This window comes from Neopelma chrysocephalum, unplaced genomic scaffold (genome assembly GCF_003984885.1).
Source record: "Neopelma chrysocephalum unplaced genomic scaffold, ASM398488v2 Primary Assembly neopelma1_149, whole genome shotgun sequence".
NCBI classification, from domain to species: domain Eukaryota; kingdom Metazoa; phylum Chordata; class Aves; order Passeriformes; family Pipridae; genus Neopelma; species Neopelma chrysocephalum.
The window spans coordinates 546,654-560,513 of record NW_020897811.1 but is presented as its reverse complement, the minus strand read 5'-3'; the positions used below and the strand labels follow the sequence as shown (position 1 = coordinate 560,513).

General features: G+C 47.7%; 1 long non-coding RNA gene across 1 annotated transcript in view; it reads right to left on the bottom strand.

Moving 5' to 3' along the window:
* Positions 1-4,388: 4,388 nt before the first annotated feature.
* The window catches only part of LOC113976204, a 41,749-nt gene continuing 32,277 nt past the window's right edge, over positions 4,389-13,860 (bottom strand). Inside the window, exon 3 of the long non-coding RNA XR_003537041.1 lies at positions 4,389-4,589. This is a non-coding gene — a long non-coding RNA (uncharacterized LOC113976204). The remainder of the gene's footprint in view (positions 4,590-13,860) is intronic.

Genomic DNA, 13,860 nt, shown 5'->3' with positions numbered 1-13,860 from the left:
CAACATTCATTTCAGAGCTGCTGCTTCACACTGAAGAGCACCTTTCTCCACAAGTCACTGCACGCCTTGCACTGGAGGTGTTTGCAGAGGAAGGTGAGGGATGGCAGCAGAAATTGCTTCCTGGGATAAGATTCATCTCACCTAAGTTTACCCGCAGGAAAGTTCGACGTCTTTCAGCAAACCCACAGCCAGTGGAGACAAACCAGCATTATAAGGGGGTGAGTCACTGTGCCTGTCAGATCTACCATGAATCACCAGTTAGCAGTGCCTGGGATTTGTACTCACAAAAGAAAGAGCCTAGACAATTAACTGAGACTCTATGCCTAAGTACTGTAGTTCCAATTAGGCAAGAGAAATGTCCCTTTTCTTGCCCTCAGTCCTGCGTATCGATGGCAGTGCTGCAAACACACGGGTCTGAGGGCTCTGTGAGGTGATTTCTCTCTATGGATCATAAGCAAGTAAAGTCTAGTGTAGAGAAATGGAGAAGCTTTGATTTGCTGGCGCTTCCTCCCCCGGGGCAGTGGGTGTAACTATGCATAAAACATGAGAGAGTCAATGTTACACACAGCCCCATGGCCAGTCCTCTGACAGCCACTGGTGGCACGGGGGAAAGGAGGGACTGTGAGATGCCCACTGCAGGGGCTGTGCTTTTCTGCTCTGCTCTTCCCACACGGGTGGCACTGCCACTGTCCCTCTCTGAACAGAGAATCCAGGGTCACTGCAGAGCCTGAGCGCAGAGAGGCAGTGACAAAGCAGAAGGAGGAGGCATTCTGGAGGTGGGAGCACTTCCCCTGCCACCCAAGCCAAAGCCTGAAGGTGACTCATCCTCCTCTGCACTAACTCTCGCACAGCTCCTCTAACGAGGAGCTTCAGGCGCAGCTCTTCCCTCCCTTCCACTTTCTCTCCCTCCCTGTAGAGGTGATCCAAAAAGTCCTTCTTTCCCCGGAAAGTGATCTTTGTCACTTGGTCACTGGTGTCCCCAAGTCCTGTTATCATTCATTGCTCCAGGCACCACACACGTCTTTAGGCATTTACTGCAGAACAGGGCAGCAAATCTGACACACTTGGTGGAACAAACATTCCAAATCAGGGGCTCAACAGATATAAACTGATCCGGCTCCAGAGAAAATATGACCCTCGGGACTCACTTTGTCACTTGAGACAGCAAATGCAAAATGCCCCTGGTAAAGACTTTGAAAGCAGACTGGTTTAAACTGGGTGCAGCTTTGCTGATTTTAAAGCTGTGCTGCTTCTCATTCACACCAGCATGGGAGTGTTCGATAACAGCCTTATTGTGCACTTCAGTGCACAGCAAAACCCGCCTTCCCACACACTGAAAGGAGGTGTCTTCTAAAATTAAAACGTCACTCTCGTTAGCGTTGTAACACACTGAATTTTCATATCGAAACATGGCATGCTGAAGAGTTGATAAACAAATCCTCAGGGCTGGAAGCTTTGAACAGGAGAAGGCAGCAAAGCAGAGTTATTCTGCCTTTCCCCAGCTGTAGGTTTGGTGCCGTAACTCGAGGGAACAGAGACCATCTGAGCCTCAGTGTCCCTGGCACACTTGTGTTTTTGCTCGTTCTGACAATGCAGAAGAGTCAGAGGACTCAGTGACCCTGGGAAGCTGATCAGATGCTACCTCCAGGAAATTCTCACCGTGGGAAGCCAGCATTCCCTTTCTGGGTTGTTAAAGAGCACACGCACCCCTGGAGTCACCAGGGAAGGCTTGGCTTTTCCCTTTCCCGAGACTACATCAGTAAGCTGATGCAAACATTGCAAAAACCACATGGGAAGTACAGAATCATCCATCTCATCCTAAAGCAAGTCCTTCAGCCTAGCTGAGGCTGCCCTTTAGGCAAACAGCTTAGCTTTGCACACATGAGACAAGCTCCCTCAGCTGCTCTAAGCAGGTGTAGTTGGTCTGACGTCAGGGGACACCAGCTGAGGCTCAGGTCAGACCTTTCTCCTGGGTCCATATGTTTCACAGGACACTGGTGCCACACTATTATATTTGAAGCAGTCACTCAACTCCTGTAATTAATAAAAAGCAAAAACAAGCCTTCTGGCAATGGAGGCAGAACACCTCAGTGTGACTGCACTGCAAATTGTTCTCTTCCCTAAAAAAAAACATGGGGAGCCATCAGATGAAAGGGAGGTGATAACAACCCAGCAACCAGGACCGGGGATCAGACCCCATCTGTTTGCTTCAGCACTTCTGGAAGGCCCTTGCCTACTCACACAAGATGGATATTCACACCAATATCCTTCAGACAAGTTCAAACCACCACTGAAGGATGTACAAGTATCACCTTCTCTGATTCTGTTCCACCTTCTTTGGGAGGGAAGGTGTTCATACTGTCTCACTGGAGACTTCCCCTCATTCCACAGTCTCTGTACAAGAGATCAAGTCTTTAATATCAATTTTACAAATTACTTCTAAATTAGGATCTTAACACAGCTGAAGAAAATACCTGCAACTGGCCAAGGAGAGTTGCTTTTTGGGAATTTGAGCCCTTATTTGTTGAAATGAATTTTTGCCACCTCTGTAAAGTGTTTAAATTTGCAGTTGGTTCAAACCAAGCAATTTGGGGGGTCATCAGGGGGAGGCAGACACCTCTAGTGGAAAACCAGATCACAGAATCACAGGATGGGTCACATTGGAAGGGACCACAGTGGGTCATGTGGTGCCACCTTTCTACTCAAGCAGGGTCATCCCAGAGCACATGGCACAGGATTGTGTCCAGACAGCTCTGGAATATCCCCAGTGAGGGAGACTCCACTCCCTCTCTGGGCAATCTGTTCAGTGCTCAGTCACTGCACAGCAAAGAAGTTCTTCCTCATGTCCAGCTGGAACTTCCTGGGCATCAGTTCCTGCCCGTGGCCTCTTGTGCCATTGCTGTGCCCCCCTGAGCAGAGCCTGGTCCATCCTCTGCCCCCTCCCTGCAGACACTGACACACATGGATGAGGTCCCCTCTCAGTGTCTCTTCTCCAGGCTGAACAGCCCCAGCTCCCTCAGCCTTTCCTCCTCAGGGAGATGCTCCAGTCCCTGAATCATCTCCACAGCCTCCACTGGACCCACTCCAGGATCTCCATGTCCCTCCTGTCCTGAGGAGCCCAGGACTGGACACAGCACTCCATATGTGCCTCACCAGGGCTGAGCAGAGGGGCAGGATCACCCTCCTTGTGCTGCTGGCAATGCTCTTTCCAATGCCCCCCAGGATCCCATTGACCTTCCTGCCCCCAGGACACACTGCTGGCTCAGGGACAGACTGTTGTCCACCAGGACCCCCAGGTCCTTCCCCGCAGAGCTGCTTCCCAGCAGGTCACCCCCAGCCTGTGCTGGTGCCTGGGGTTATTCCTCCCCAGGTGCAGACCCTGCATTTGCCCTTGTTGAGTTTCAGAGAGTTCTTCTCTGCCCATCTCTCCATCCTGTCAAAATCCTGCTGAAGGGCTGCGCAGCCCTCTGGGGTATCAGCCACTCTTCCCAGCTTTGTGTCCTCAGAGGACATCTGAGCTGCCCTTTCTAGCTGCTTTACAGAGAGGCAACAGAGGGACAAGGAGTCACTAACCCACTCAGAGTGGGCCAGAAGTGTGAAAGAAGAGTTTGCTTCTAGTAGGACTGATGTAGATATCTGTATCTCATCAGGTTCTCCTGTGGAGCCTGGACTTTGACTAACTAGCAGGTTTGGATCCAAGCTAACTCACGTCTCACCAGTGCCCATTTAGCCCTAACCCTAACCAGCACCTGACTGTGCAAACCTTTCCACAGGCTCTCAAACTGATACAGTGGGATATGTTTTGACTAAAACATCTGTTTTGAAAGAAGCCGCAATACACTGAAACACCAATATAAAAAGTGAAGAGTTGGCTCTGGTAATTTCATGTGAAAAATCCTCCCAAATGTTTGAAGTTGTTAAAACAGTATTTGTCCAAGTGAAAAAGTGAACATGTTGTTTCCCTAATTTTAAGATGACTGTGAGCTTCAAATTTTACTTAAAATTAATTTCATTTTAAAGTATTCAACACATTAGCAAAGATCCAAATACAAACAAAGTATTTCAGACTTTGCAAAATGGAATTATTCCAGCAGAGCCGTGGAGGTACTTCAGTTTCACAAAACCTGAGACAAAATATTCAGCTTAATCTATGCTGATTATTCAGAAGTTTTCAAGACTGAATGGGGTTCTGGGCAACCTGTGCTGGTGGAGGTGTCCCTGCCCATGGCAGGGGGGCTGGAACGAGATGATCTTTAAGGTCCCTGTCAACCCAGGCCATTCTGTGATTCTATGGATTGCAGCAGGGAGTGTATTTACTAGATGTAAGGCAATTAAATCATGGTAGGAGAGGGTGCTTATAATCCCGTGATAGGGAATTATCAGGAAAATAAAACAGACAGGACAGATACTGCTGCAGCAAAAACACGAGCAACCCCTGCCTCTATAGGAAAAGAATTGGTCACATCAATTTGTGCTTATGCAAAGCATCGAGTCTTCCAGGAGCATCATGAACCCTTACTAGTGCTGAAACAATGCGTGCTTTGCTGAGATGATGATAATTTTATTGCAGTGTATGATCATTCACCTGCCTGAGAAGAGAAGTATGTTGGGACTGGTGAGAAAAACAGGCACACAGGCAAACACACTCACTCTTACTGTGCACATACACAGTTATCTAATAACAGGAGTCACAGAACCACAGAATAGTTTGGGTTGGAAGGGACATTAAAGATCATCTCGTTCCAACCCCCTGCCATGGGCAGGGACACCTTCCACTATCCCAGGTTGCTCAGAGCTCCATCCAACCTGGCCTTGGACACTCCCAGGGATGGGGCAGCCACAGCTTCTCTGGGCAACCTGTGCCAGGGCCTCCCCACCCTCACAGGGGAGAATTTCTTCCTAATATCCAATCTAAACCTCCTCTCTGTCAGTTTGAAGACATTACCCCTTGTTCTGTCACTCCAGGCCCTTGGAAATAGTCTCCCTCCATCTTCCTTGTGGGCTCCTTTTGGGTACTGAAAGGCCACAATTAGGTCACCCCAAAGCCTTCTCTTCTCCAGGCTGAACAATCCCCACTCTCTCAGCCATTCCTCACAGCAGAGCTGCTCCATCCCTCTGATCACCTTGGTGTCCCTCCTCTGGCCTCGCTCCAACTGCTCCATGTCCTTGCTGTGCTGACCCCCAGAGCTGGAGGCAGCACTGCAGGGAGGTCTCCTCAGAGTGGAGCAGAGGGGCAGGATCCCCTCTCTGGACCTGCTGGAGTCCATGCAGTAAAACATAGGTACAATGGAAATAATGACAAGTTTTATTCCCCCACCCCATATCTATTTCTTATCTTGTGGACATAACTAAGGAACAATTCTTAAGCTGATGGAGGTTCTGCTACTACCAGCTTTCTGTCCAGCACAGGCACTCAGAAGGGGTAAAGCTATTAAACAGAACAGGCATGGAAAACACAGAGATTCCCTGAGTGCAAACACAACTTCTGTCTTTTCTGGAAGTGGAAGCCTTCAGAGGGAAGTGACGGAACTCCCACCACAATGGCACCCTTCCTGTTCCCATCTGGGAGCAGAGTGGGTAGCAGGGATTGAGCATCCTGCTCCCAGCATCCCGCTACCGGCCCACACAGCGAAGTCACTGAGGCAAAAGGCTCAGCGGCAGGGGAAGAGGAAGGGGGGAGGAAAACCAAGTTCCTACATGGTTTTCAAAACTACAGCGTAGGTTTAGAACTCCTGAGCAGCCACAGGCTGTATTTTATTCAAGCCAGGTTCAAAGCAGGCAGGTGCTGGGTAAGCAGCCTCTGCAGTGCCATTAATGCCTTTCACTCCTGAGCTGCATTTCCCTGACATCTTGGCACGTGTGGACTGCTCTGACATCTGCTTCCCTTCAAATCTGCTGCCCACGGTCTCAGGGAACAGCTGTGCCCTTTGGGACTCTCATTCCCTTTTCCCCTCCATTCACCTAGGAGACAATGACAGCAAAACCAGAATGGAATAGAACAGAATATTTCAGTTGGGAGGGACCTACAATGATCATTCGGTCAACTTGCCTGGCCACTTCAGGGCTTGGCCAAGAGTTAAGATGTGTTGTTAAGGGCATTGTCCAAATGCCTCTTAAACACTGTCAGGCTCAGGCATTGATCACCTCTCTTGAAAGCTTTTTCCACTGTTTCACCACTCTCTTGGTAAAGGAATGTTTCCAAATTATCAGGTGAAAAATTACATAAGGCAGGAGAATATGCTGCATTTTCTGCTATTGCTGAGGCAGAGAACTGGGAAAATGAAGGATAAAGGCTCCTAGGTACCTTTCTCCTAAAATATAGACTTGGATATCTAAACTATAGCTGCTGTTGTGCCATCATTCATGTTGATATTTGGTGTTGTGGTCAACTATTAAATGCAGGAATCTCTGAGTAAAGGCAGAATGAAGACCAGTCATTTCTTATCTTTCCTTTCTGTTTTCTATGGGTATATTTGTTGAGACAGTGGTATAAAAATGACTACTTTCTTTCCTTTCAAACCTTTTGCCAATCTGGAATTTCTAAGTTGATTTGGAACTTTTTTCTATTATAAATAGGATTTACCTGAAGCTACTTTAGTGAGCTAGAAATGAAAGACTGGTTATTACTTTGAAAGCTGCTTTTACTTCAGTTTTTGACCCTGATTGTGATGACCTTCAATTTCTTGTGGGAAATGCCTGTAAATGACATCCAGTCTTCTGGATTTCTGACTATGACTGTCTGGGAAGAGACCTGCTGCACTTGTAAACTAAAATTAAGTCAGCCCTTCCAGAAAAAAAAAAAATTCAAAAGACTGGACACAAAACCCTTCTGGCACTTCAGTGCATTTGTAGAGCACACACAGGATACATTCCTTTTGTGAATCCATATGGACCCTTCTGTTGCAATTCTCCATGCACAGGAGGTGACAGGATTTCCTCTAAGAAGAAATGAAAGACCTTGTGTGTCCCCACACCGGTACATCCTTTAGGATTCCCATGAGAATTTGGAGCAGCTTATTTGTCATTTGTTAATCCAATTCAAGGGGATTTTTAATGGGAAAAGAGTCCTTTGACCATGACAGTCTAGTGCATTCAGTGAGGGTTGCTCTAGGATACAGGGCGACAGGAATGTTCAGTGCAACTGATATTTGGTTCCAGAACTTTGACCCAAAGACTGACAACTTTTTCTAGCATTTCTTTGAATTCTGTCTATGAAAAAACAGAGTGATGAGGGGGGAAATTGCTCCTTTTAAATCTCCTGCGTGCTGCCACAGTGCTCAGAGCAGCAGACTTACCAATATTTATAACTCGGGGGTCAGCATTGCTAATTGAATTAATTGAGGCTGTGCTGATTTGTGCCACCAGAGAACATGACCCCAAAACACTGCATTTTAATTCAGTTCCCCTCTCCAAGCTTCCTGTTTCCAAACAGCAGAGTACTAATGAGAGACAAACTGCCTCCCCCCCAGCAGTCATGGGGGCACAGCCCAAGCTGTTTGACTCTCCGTGCACAACCAGGAGCAGTGGATGAGGGGAGAACACGCCGAGGATGAACAGGAGGTGGATGGAGGTCTGTTGTTACTGACAGTGTTTGTATGATCTGCTTATCTCCCCCAGTGGCATCACGCTAATCCCATCACTACCAAGGCACCTCTTCCTCCTGATGGAGCACCACTGACGTGGTTTCTGTGCCCCAGTAGAAGCACAGAGCAGAAGTTCTGCTGTAGGAAGCAGTGTTCCCTTTCCCTGTACATCTCTCCAGGATCCAGCCCGGCAACTCAGTCTGACAGTTTGTCCCAGAGACTAATAACCTATTGTCCTGCTTTACATACTGATGCCTGCTCAGCTGGTGCTTAGAAAAAAATCCAGGAGCCATTAGTTGGGGTGAGATAAGAAAGGGTTTAATTGTGCCAAGGCAAGAGATGGTAAACGACGCACAGCCCGAGATGTTACATTTATAACAATATCTGGCCAATCCCAAGTGTGTCCTCCCCGTGGCCTTTGCTCTGGTCCACCCCCTGGCCCACCTCCTGGAATTGGGTTGGGGGGCTTTTTGGGACCCCCTCTTCATCATCCTTCATCATCTTCGGGGTACAGAGAGCAGAGTCACCCAGTTCCTTGACTCTGTCCTGCGGTTTAGGCCAAGATACAGGCGTTCCCCAAACAAGACAGGCTTGCCTTGACAAGAGACAAAACATCCTCTACTGGATATGGGAATAGGGTTGATATGGGGAGTATGGAATGGGGTAAGAGGCTTAAGGAATGTATAAACTAAGGGGTACTATGGGGAGGAGGGAGAAAGGAGTGTTTCTAAAATCTACTTCTATTACCTATAAAACTTATAAGGTAGAAAAATAAGAAAACCATTGGGGTTTAAGGCATCAATACCAACACATAACCTTCTGACTACTCCACTTCTACAGGGGCTTTCTGGCTGCCCATCCATCCAACTGCTCTGCATAAAACCCAGCTGATGCCACGCACCGTGCCCTGTAATGCCGATGAACTCCGGTTCACCCTGCTGCTGCTATCTGTTTACACCTCAGCTGTGTTCCTCCAAATGATGCCTATTGACTTGGTAATTTAAGCCTGGTCTCCCTCCACATGATTATATCATTCCTAGAAACTTCAGTTGACTATGTAATGGAGCAGGTCCTCTTTGCAAGCTCAAGGGTGCTTTCTAGGATGCTGTGATGATCCTCTCAAATTCCCCTGTACTCCTGGTATCACCTGGAGTACCACCAGGCATCACTCTGCTTTGATGCAGAGTGCTGCTCAAGCCACGGATTTTGCATGGTCACAAACACAGAGGAGCAAGTTCCAATACCAATAAACCACTTGCTCATTCCTCTTGCTGCTGTTGTTCATCAGAAGGATGGAAATGGAAATTTAAGCTACAATTATAAGCAAAATATTTATGCCATGTCCTCATGTGATTCCCATGAAAACAGCGTGGGAGAACTTCTAATGGAAGGTGTCCCTGCCCATGGCAGGGGATTGGAACAAGATGGTGCTGAAGGTCTCTTCCAACTCAAACCATTCTGTGATTCTGTGAACTCTGTGATCTTTGGGGCTAAACCTTATAGACACAAGAAAGAATTATCTCCTCATATGCAGAAATTGAGGTACAGGACACCTTCCCATTTTCAACAGGAGATAGAGGTTTGTGGTGTCAAAGGTAGTTAATATACAAGGGATTTTCCACCCCTCAGTCCCTGGAATGAGCTCTGCTGAGAGAGGCCAACTTGAACTGCTGCCTGAATCCTGAAGAAATAAACTTGCCAAGCTGTCAGATGCTGAACCACCAGTAGTCATTCTCACAGAATGGCCTTCAGCTGCCATTCCTTTGACAGGAATCCAGCATTGTTTGGTGGCATTTACCTTGGGGGACAGACATTCTCAGGATAAGGGAAACCAATTTAAGCTTTCAGAACTGTGTATGTATGTTTATTGCTTTTTCTTGTGCTGAAGAATTATTCATGTCACTCCTTATACTCTGACTCAACCTAATTAGCATTGGAAAGGTCATCTCACAGAAACTTAGGTAGATGAAGGACAGGAAGTCTTACACCATTTCCCTTCAGGGCAAGTCTGTGCAACTCTATGCTTGTGCCTGGCTTTGGTTTTGGTCTGAGGAGATGGAATTTATTAGCCATGATTGTTTAAGATTACCTGTAGATAGAAGAGTAAACTTCTAAAACACTGGTTCTACTCTTTTTCTCTGGCTATGCAATATGTTTGAAAATCAGCAAAAACTACTGGATTAGATGGGAACACCCTCTCTCAGGCTGTGTGCTCCTGGACATATCAAATTTAGTAATGTGTATTTAATAGGATGTCATTAAGATGATGTTGAGTTGGCTTTATCCTCATAAATCACACATCTCATTGCATGACCTAACTGGATTGTTCCAATTTTGTTTCAATAATATTTCATAGAGTAGGCAAAGCTATCCCTGTATAGAACAGGCTGATTTTCATGCAGTCCATGCCTACAAGTTCAGCTTTGCCTGATATTTCTATGTCTCATCCAGTAGCTCCCAGATTCTTTCTGAGATGGCAAATGGGAGGTAACTATAATTGATTGTTATTTTTATTTCTGCTTGCAATAAAAACCATCGTGGTTTTGCTGTCTGTGGAGAGCCTGTGGAGAGCCGTTCCTGGAACAAAGACCCTGAAGAAGTTAAAAACTAACTTTCAATCAGGAAAAATGGGAAAAAAAATACAGAGGATGAACTAAAGGGCTTGATCCACTGCTGCTGGTATGGCAGGGGCTACAGCCTCTTTCAAGACTCATACAGGGGTGATTGATAGTCAATAGGTGCCCAGGAGACTAAAGAGGCACTTTGAATGGTAGCTATGCCCCACAGAATCCTTTCTTCTGTCAGACCTTCATTCAAAAGGGACCTTAAAGACCATCTTGTTCCAAACCTCTTGCCATGGGCAGGGACACCTTCCACTAGCCCAGGGTGCTCCAAGCCCTGTCCAACCTGGCCTTGGACACTTCCAGGGATGGGGCAGCCACAGCTTCTCTGGGCAACTTGTGCCAGGGCCTCCCCACCCTCACAGGGAAGAATTTCTTCCTAATATCCAATCTAAACCTCCTCTCTGTCAGTTTGAAGCCATTCCCCCTTGTCCTGTCGCTACATGCCCTTGTAAATGGTCCCGCTCCATCTTTCTTGTGGGCTCTCTTTAAGTACTGGAATACAGTAAGTTGTATGGATGCTGAAGGCTGCAAAAGGACAGGGGGAGAGAACCAGACACCTAGTTTTACAGGCACAGCCTCAAGCCACTAATTTCCACAACATGACATGATGGCTGGTGAATGCTAAAGAACTCCAGAGTGGTGACTCTGAAAGACTGAAGCTGACACTCATTGTTTGGTCCAGCAGGCCAAGGCAAGCAGGCTCATACAGCCACCTTTTTCACTTGCCCCCTTCCCCTAGAAATCAGGGTTTCCTAATGGTCTGAGAACCATGTTACATGATGTTCCTGCCCTTTGTTCCTTACGGGAGCTGTTTTTAATCTAGTGATTCTTACAGCTTTGGGAGTGCTTTTCCTCTGCCTTAAGGCACATTTCAAGAATTGCTTATGCAGTACAAGTTATTCCAGCAGATTATGACATGATGAGGAATCACTGATAACAGAGTACAATGCTGGGGGGAAACAGTGGCTGGAAAAAGTCCAGGATCAGAACAGCAGACCCGGGAAGGAGAAGGCTGCAGACAGTCCTGAGAGCAGAGTCAGAGGCAATCTGCGTGTGTGACAGCTCAACACACGATGGGGTCGAGGAGAGCATCTCTGAGACACAGCAGAACTGTGCTTAAAACCACAGGGTCTCTCTCCCCTGTGTTGGCTTTCCTTCACTGCATCATCTCATAATCATGGTTACATTCAGAAGTTACCAGCAACATCTTTCCCCAGAAACATATCTCTCTCATCTATTTCCACCAGTGCTCCCCCCGGATTTCAGCAAGACTGCTAAAGGGAGACAGAAAATCTCTGGAAATTATCATCCTCAGAGGTCTTGGGATGCAGCTCATCGTGTATGCAAGCACAGTCAACTCTTGTATTCACAGCAATCCACAGTTCACCTGGGGCTAAACCCCCTTTCAGCGTCTGCTGAGCTGACACTCACCTATAGCTCAGGATCAGATTGAAGTGTGGGGGTGGTGACACATGCTTGGGAGCACTTCCAGTAACACACATACACACATCCAAAAGAAAATTCAGAGAGGACTTAACTGCCACCCACTGGGAGCCACCTGCAGCAGTGCAGTCACTGTGAATGCCACTTCTCTGCCATCATGGAGCATGTTCAAAGCACAGGGGTTGCCACAGGTCAGGAACAAGGCAAAGATAATCTGCTGGGTATTAGTGGAAGAATATGTGTAATAAAGGGTCAGCTAGTTCAGGAGAAGCCCCTTTGATGTTTCAGATCTGCCTGACATCTGAGAAGTCCTCTGCCTTATAGAGCTGGCAGCAGGAGCTACTGTTTTTCTCAGGCTCTTTTCCCCATGCCTGTGGCATGCAAAGCAACGACACAATCAGCACTGCCAACCAGCCAGCCTTGAAAACCCTGCTTGCTGGGACAAGGGCACTCCAAGTCCTCACAGGATTAGTGCTGGGGAGACAAGTTTTAAACAGAAAAGGTCCAGAGTTCAATTTCATTCCTGTTCCCACATTGCTCAGCCAGTACGTCCCTTTCCCTAGCTAGGGCTGGCATCCAAGAACACAGATTCAAAACAGCCCTGCTGCTAAGATACTACCACTCTGCCTCCTTAGTTCTTCTTCCACCCAACAGCAACTACCATATCCCCAGCCTTGCTAAAGGGGTTAAGTACCAGAGGGGCTTTTGCTGGAGGCTGTATGTGGCTTCAAACTGACAGAGAGGAGGTTTAGGTTGGATATTAGGAAGAAATTCTCCCCTGGGAGGGTGGGGAGGCCCTGGCACAGGTTGCCCAGAGAAGCTGTGGCTGCCCCATCCCTGGAAGTGTTGAAGGCCAAGTTGGATGGGGCTCTGAGCAACCTGGGCTAGTAGAAGGTGTCCCTGCCCATGGCAGGGGGTTGGAACTGGATGATCTTTAAGGTCCCTTCCAACCCAAACCAATCTATGAGTCTATAATGATTCTGTGTGGTTCATGACTGAGAGACAAAGGCTGTCAGCCAGCTCAGGGAGCTGAGTCCTTCACATGGGAGGTGGGGAGTGAAACCTTTACAGTCCTCCTTTTTGGACCCATAGCACAGCTTTACTGTTTTTAGCCAAGTCAAAGTCTTGCTTTGAGGGAGCAGAGCTACAGATAAGCCAGCAGACTGAAACCTGTTCTGAATTTATTCAAGTGAGCATGTCTTCGTATGCTTTGGGTATGATTGTACTTGTGTGTAGGGAGGGCACAAGGAGCACATTCCTGATTGCAAAGTTAATCCTTCATTAGAAAAGCACTTGCTGGCTTCTCAGCTGGTGGGAGGGAGGGAGACAGATGAAGCCCTGACATTTTGTCTGCACAGAACTAGAGACATGGACTTCCATAGGGAGGAAATGGTGCTGGATACTGCCAAGAAAGTGTTTTGATGTGCTCAGGTTTCTCTTAGATCCAGTGCTCAGGATTCTCTTAGGGATACAGAGAGGAAGCTGCAGCTACAAATTGTCTCCTACCCACAGAGCTCATGGTAGCATTTTCCTCATGGATCCCAAGCTCCTCTGTCTCCTTTATTTTTGACAGAGGGCAAAAGAATATCCCCACTGACCTTGAAACTCAGATGCATTCTCACTTCAGCCAGCTGCATCAATCCCAAACCTTTTGCAAAGGAAATCCTTTGTGAGGAACTCCACTTCTAGCAGGAATGCACTGCCTTGTTCCTCTGGGTGAAGCGCTCCAGTCCTGCCCTGGAGAGCTGCATCATGGCTCATCTCAGGTCATTTCATGCGCAGCACCGGCATCTGCAAAGTCATCTCGACTTGGCTGCAGTGCTGTGCTGAGCTGGAGCGCAGCTCCCGGCTCCAGGGGCACTGCGCATTCCTGCTGGCACAGGGAATCTGGGCAGCCTTGCCACGACCTTACAAAGTCCTTACAGAGGAGCCAGCCCCTCATCCTTCCCTCTGCTGTGAGCCAGCCTCCTGCAGGGGGGCACAGCACGTGGAACCTGCCACAGGATCCATTTTGAATTCCCCCAGTTGCTCTGCTCCCTCTTCCTTCTCGTGTCTGGTGGAGGACAGGAGAAGCTCCTGGATCACCCAGTCATTCCCAGCTGCCACCATGTCCCTGGCTACTGCGATTTAATTCTCGGGAGCGGATGTGGCCCAGCTCCAGAAGCCAAGACTCCAGTCTGATATCAAATCATTTCTCTCTCCCAATACTC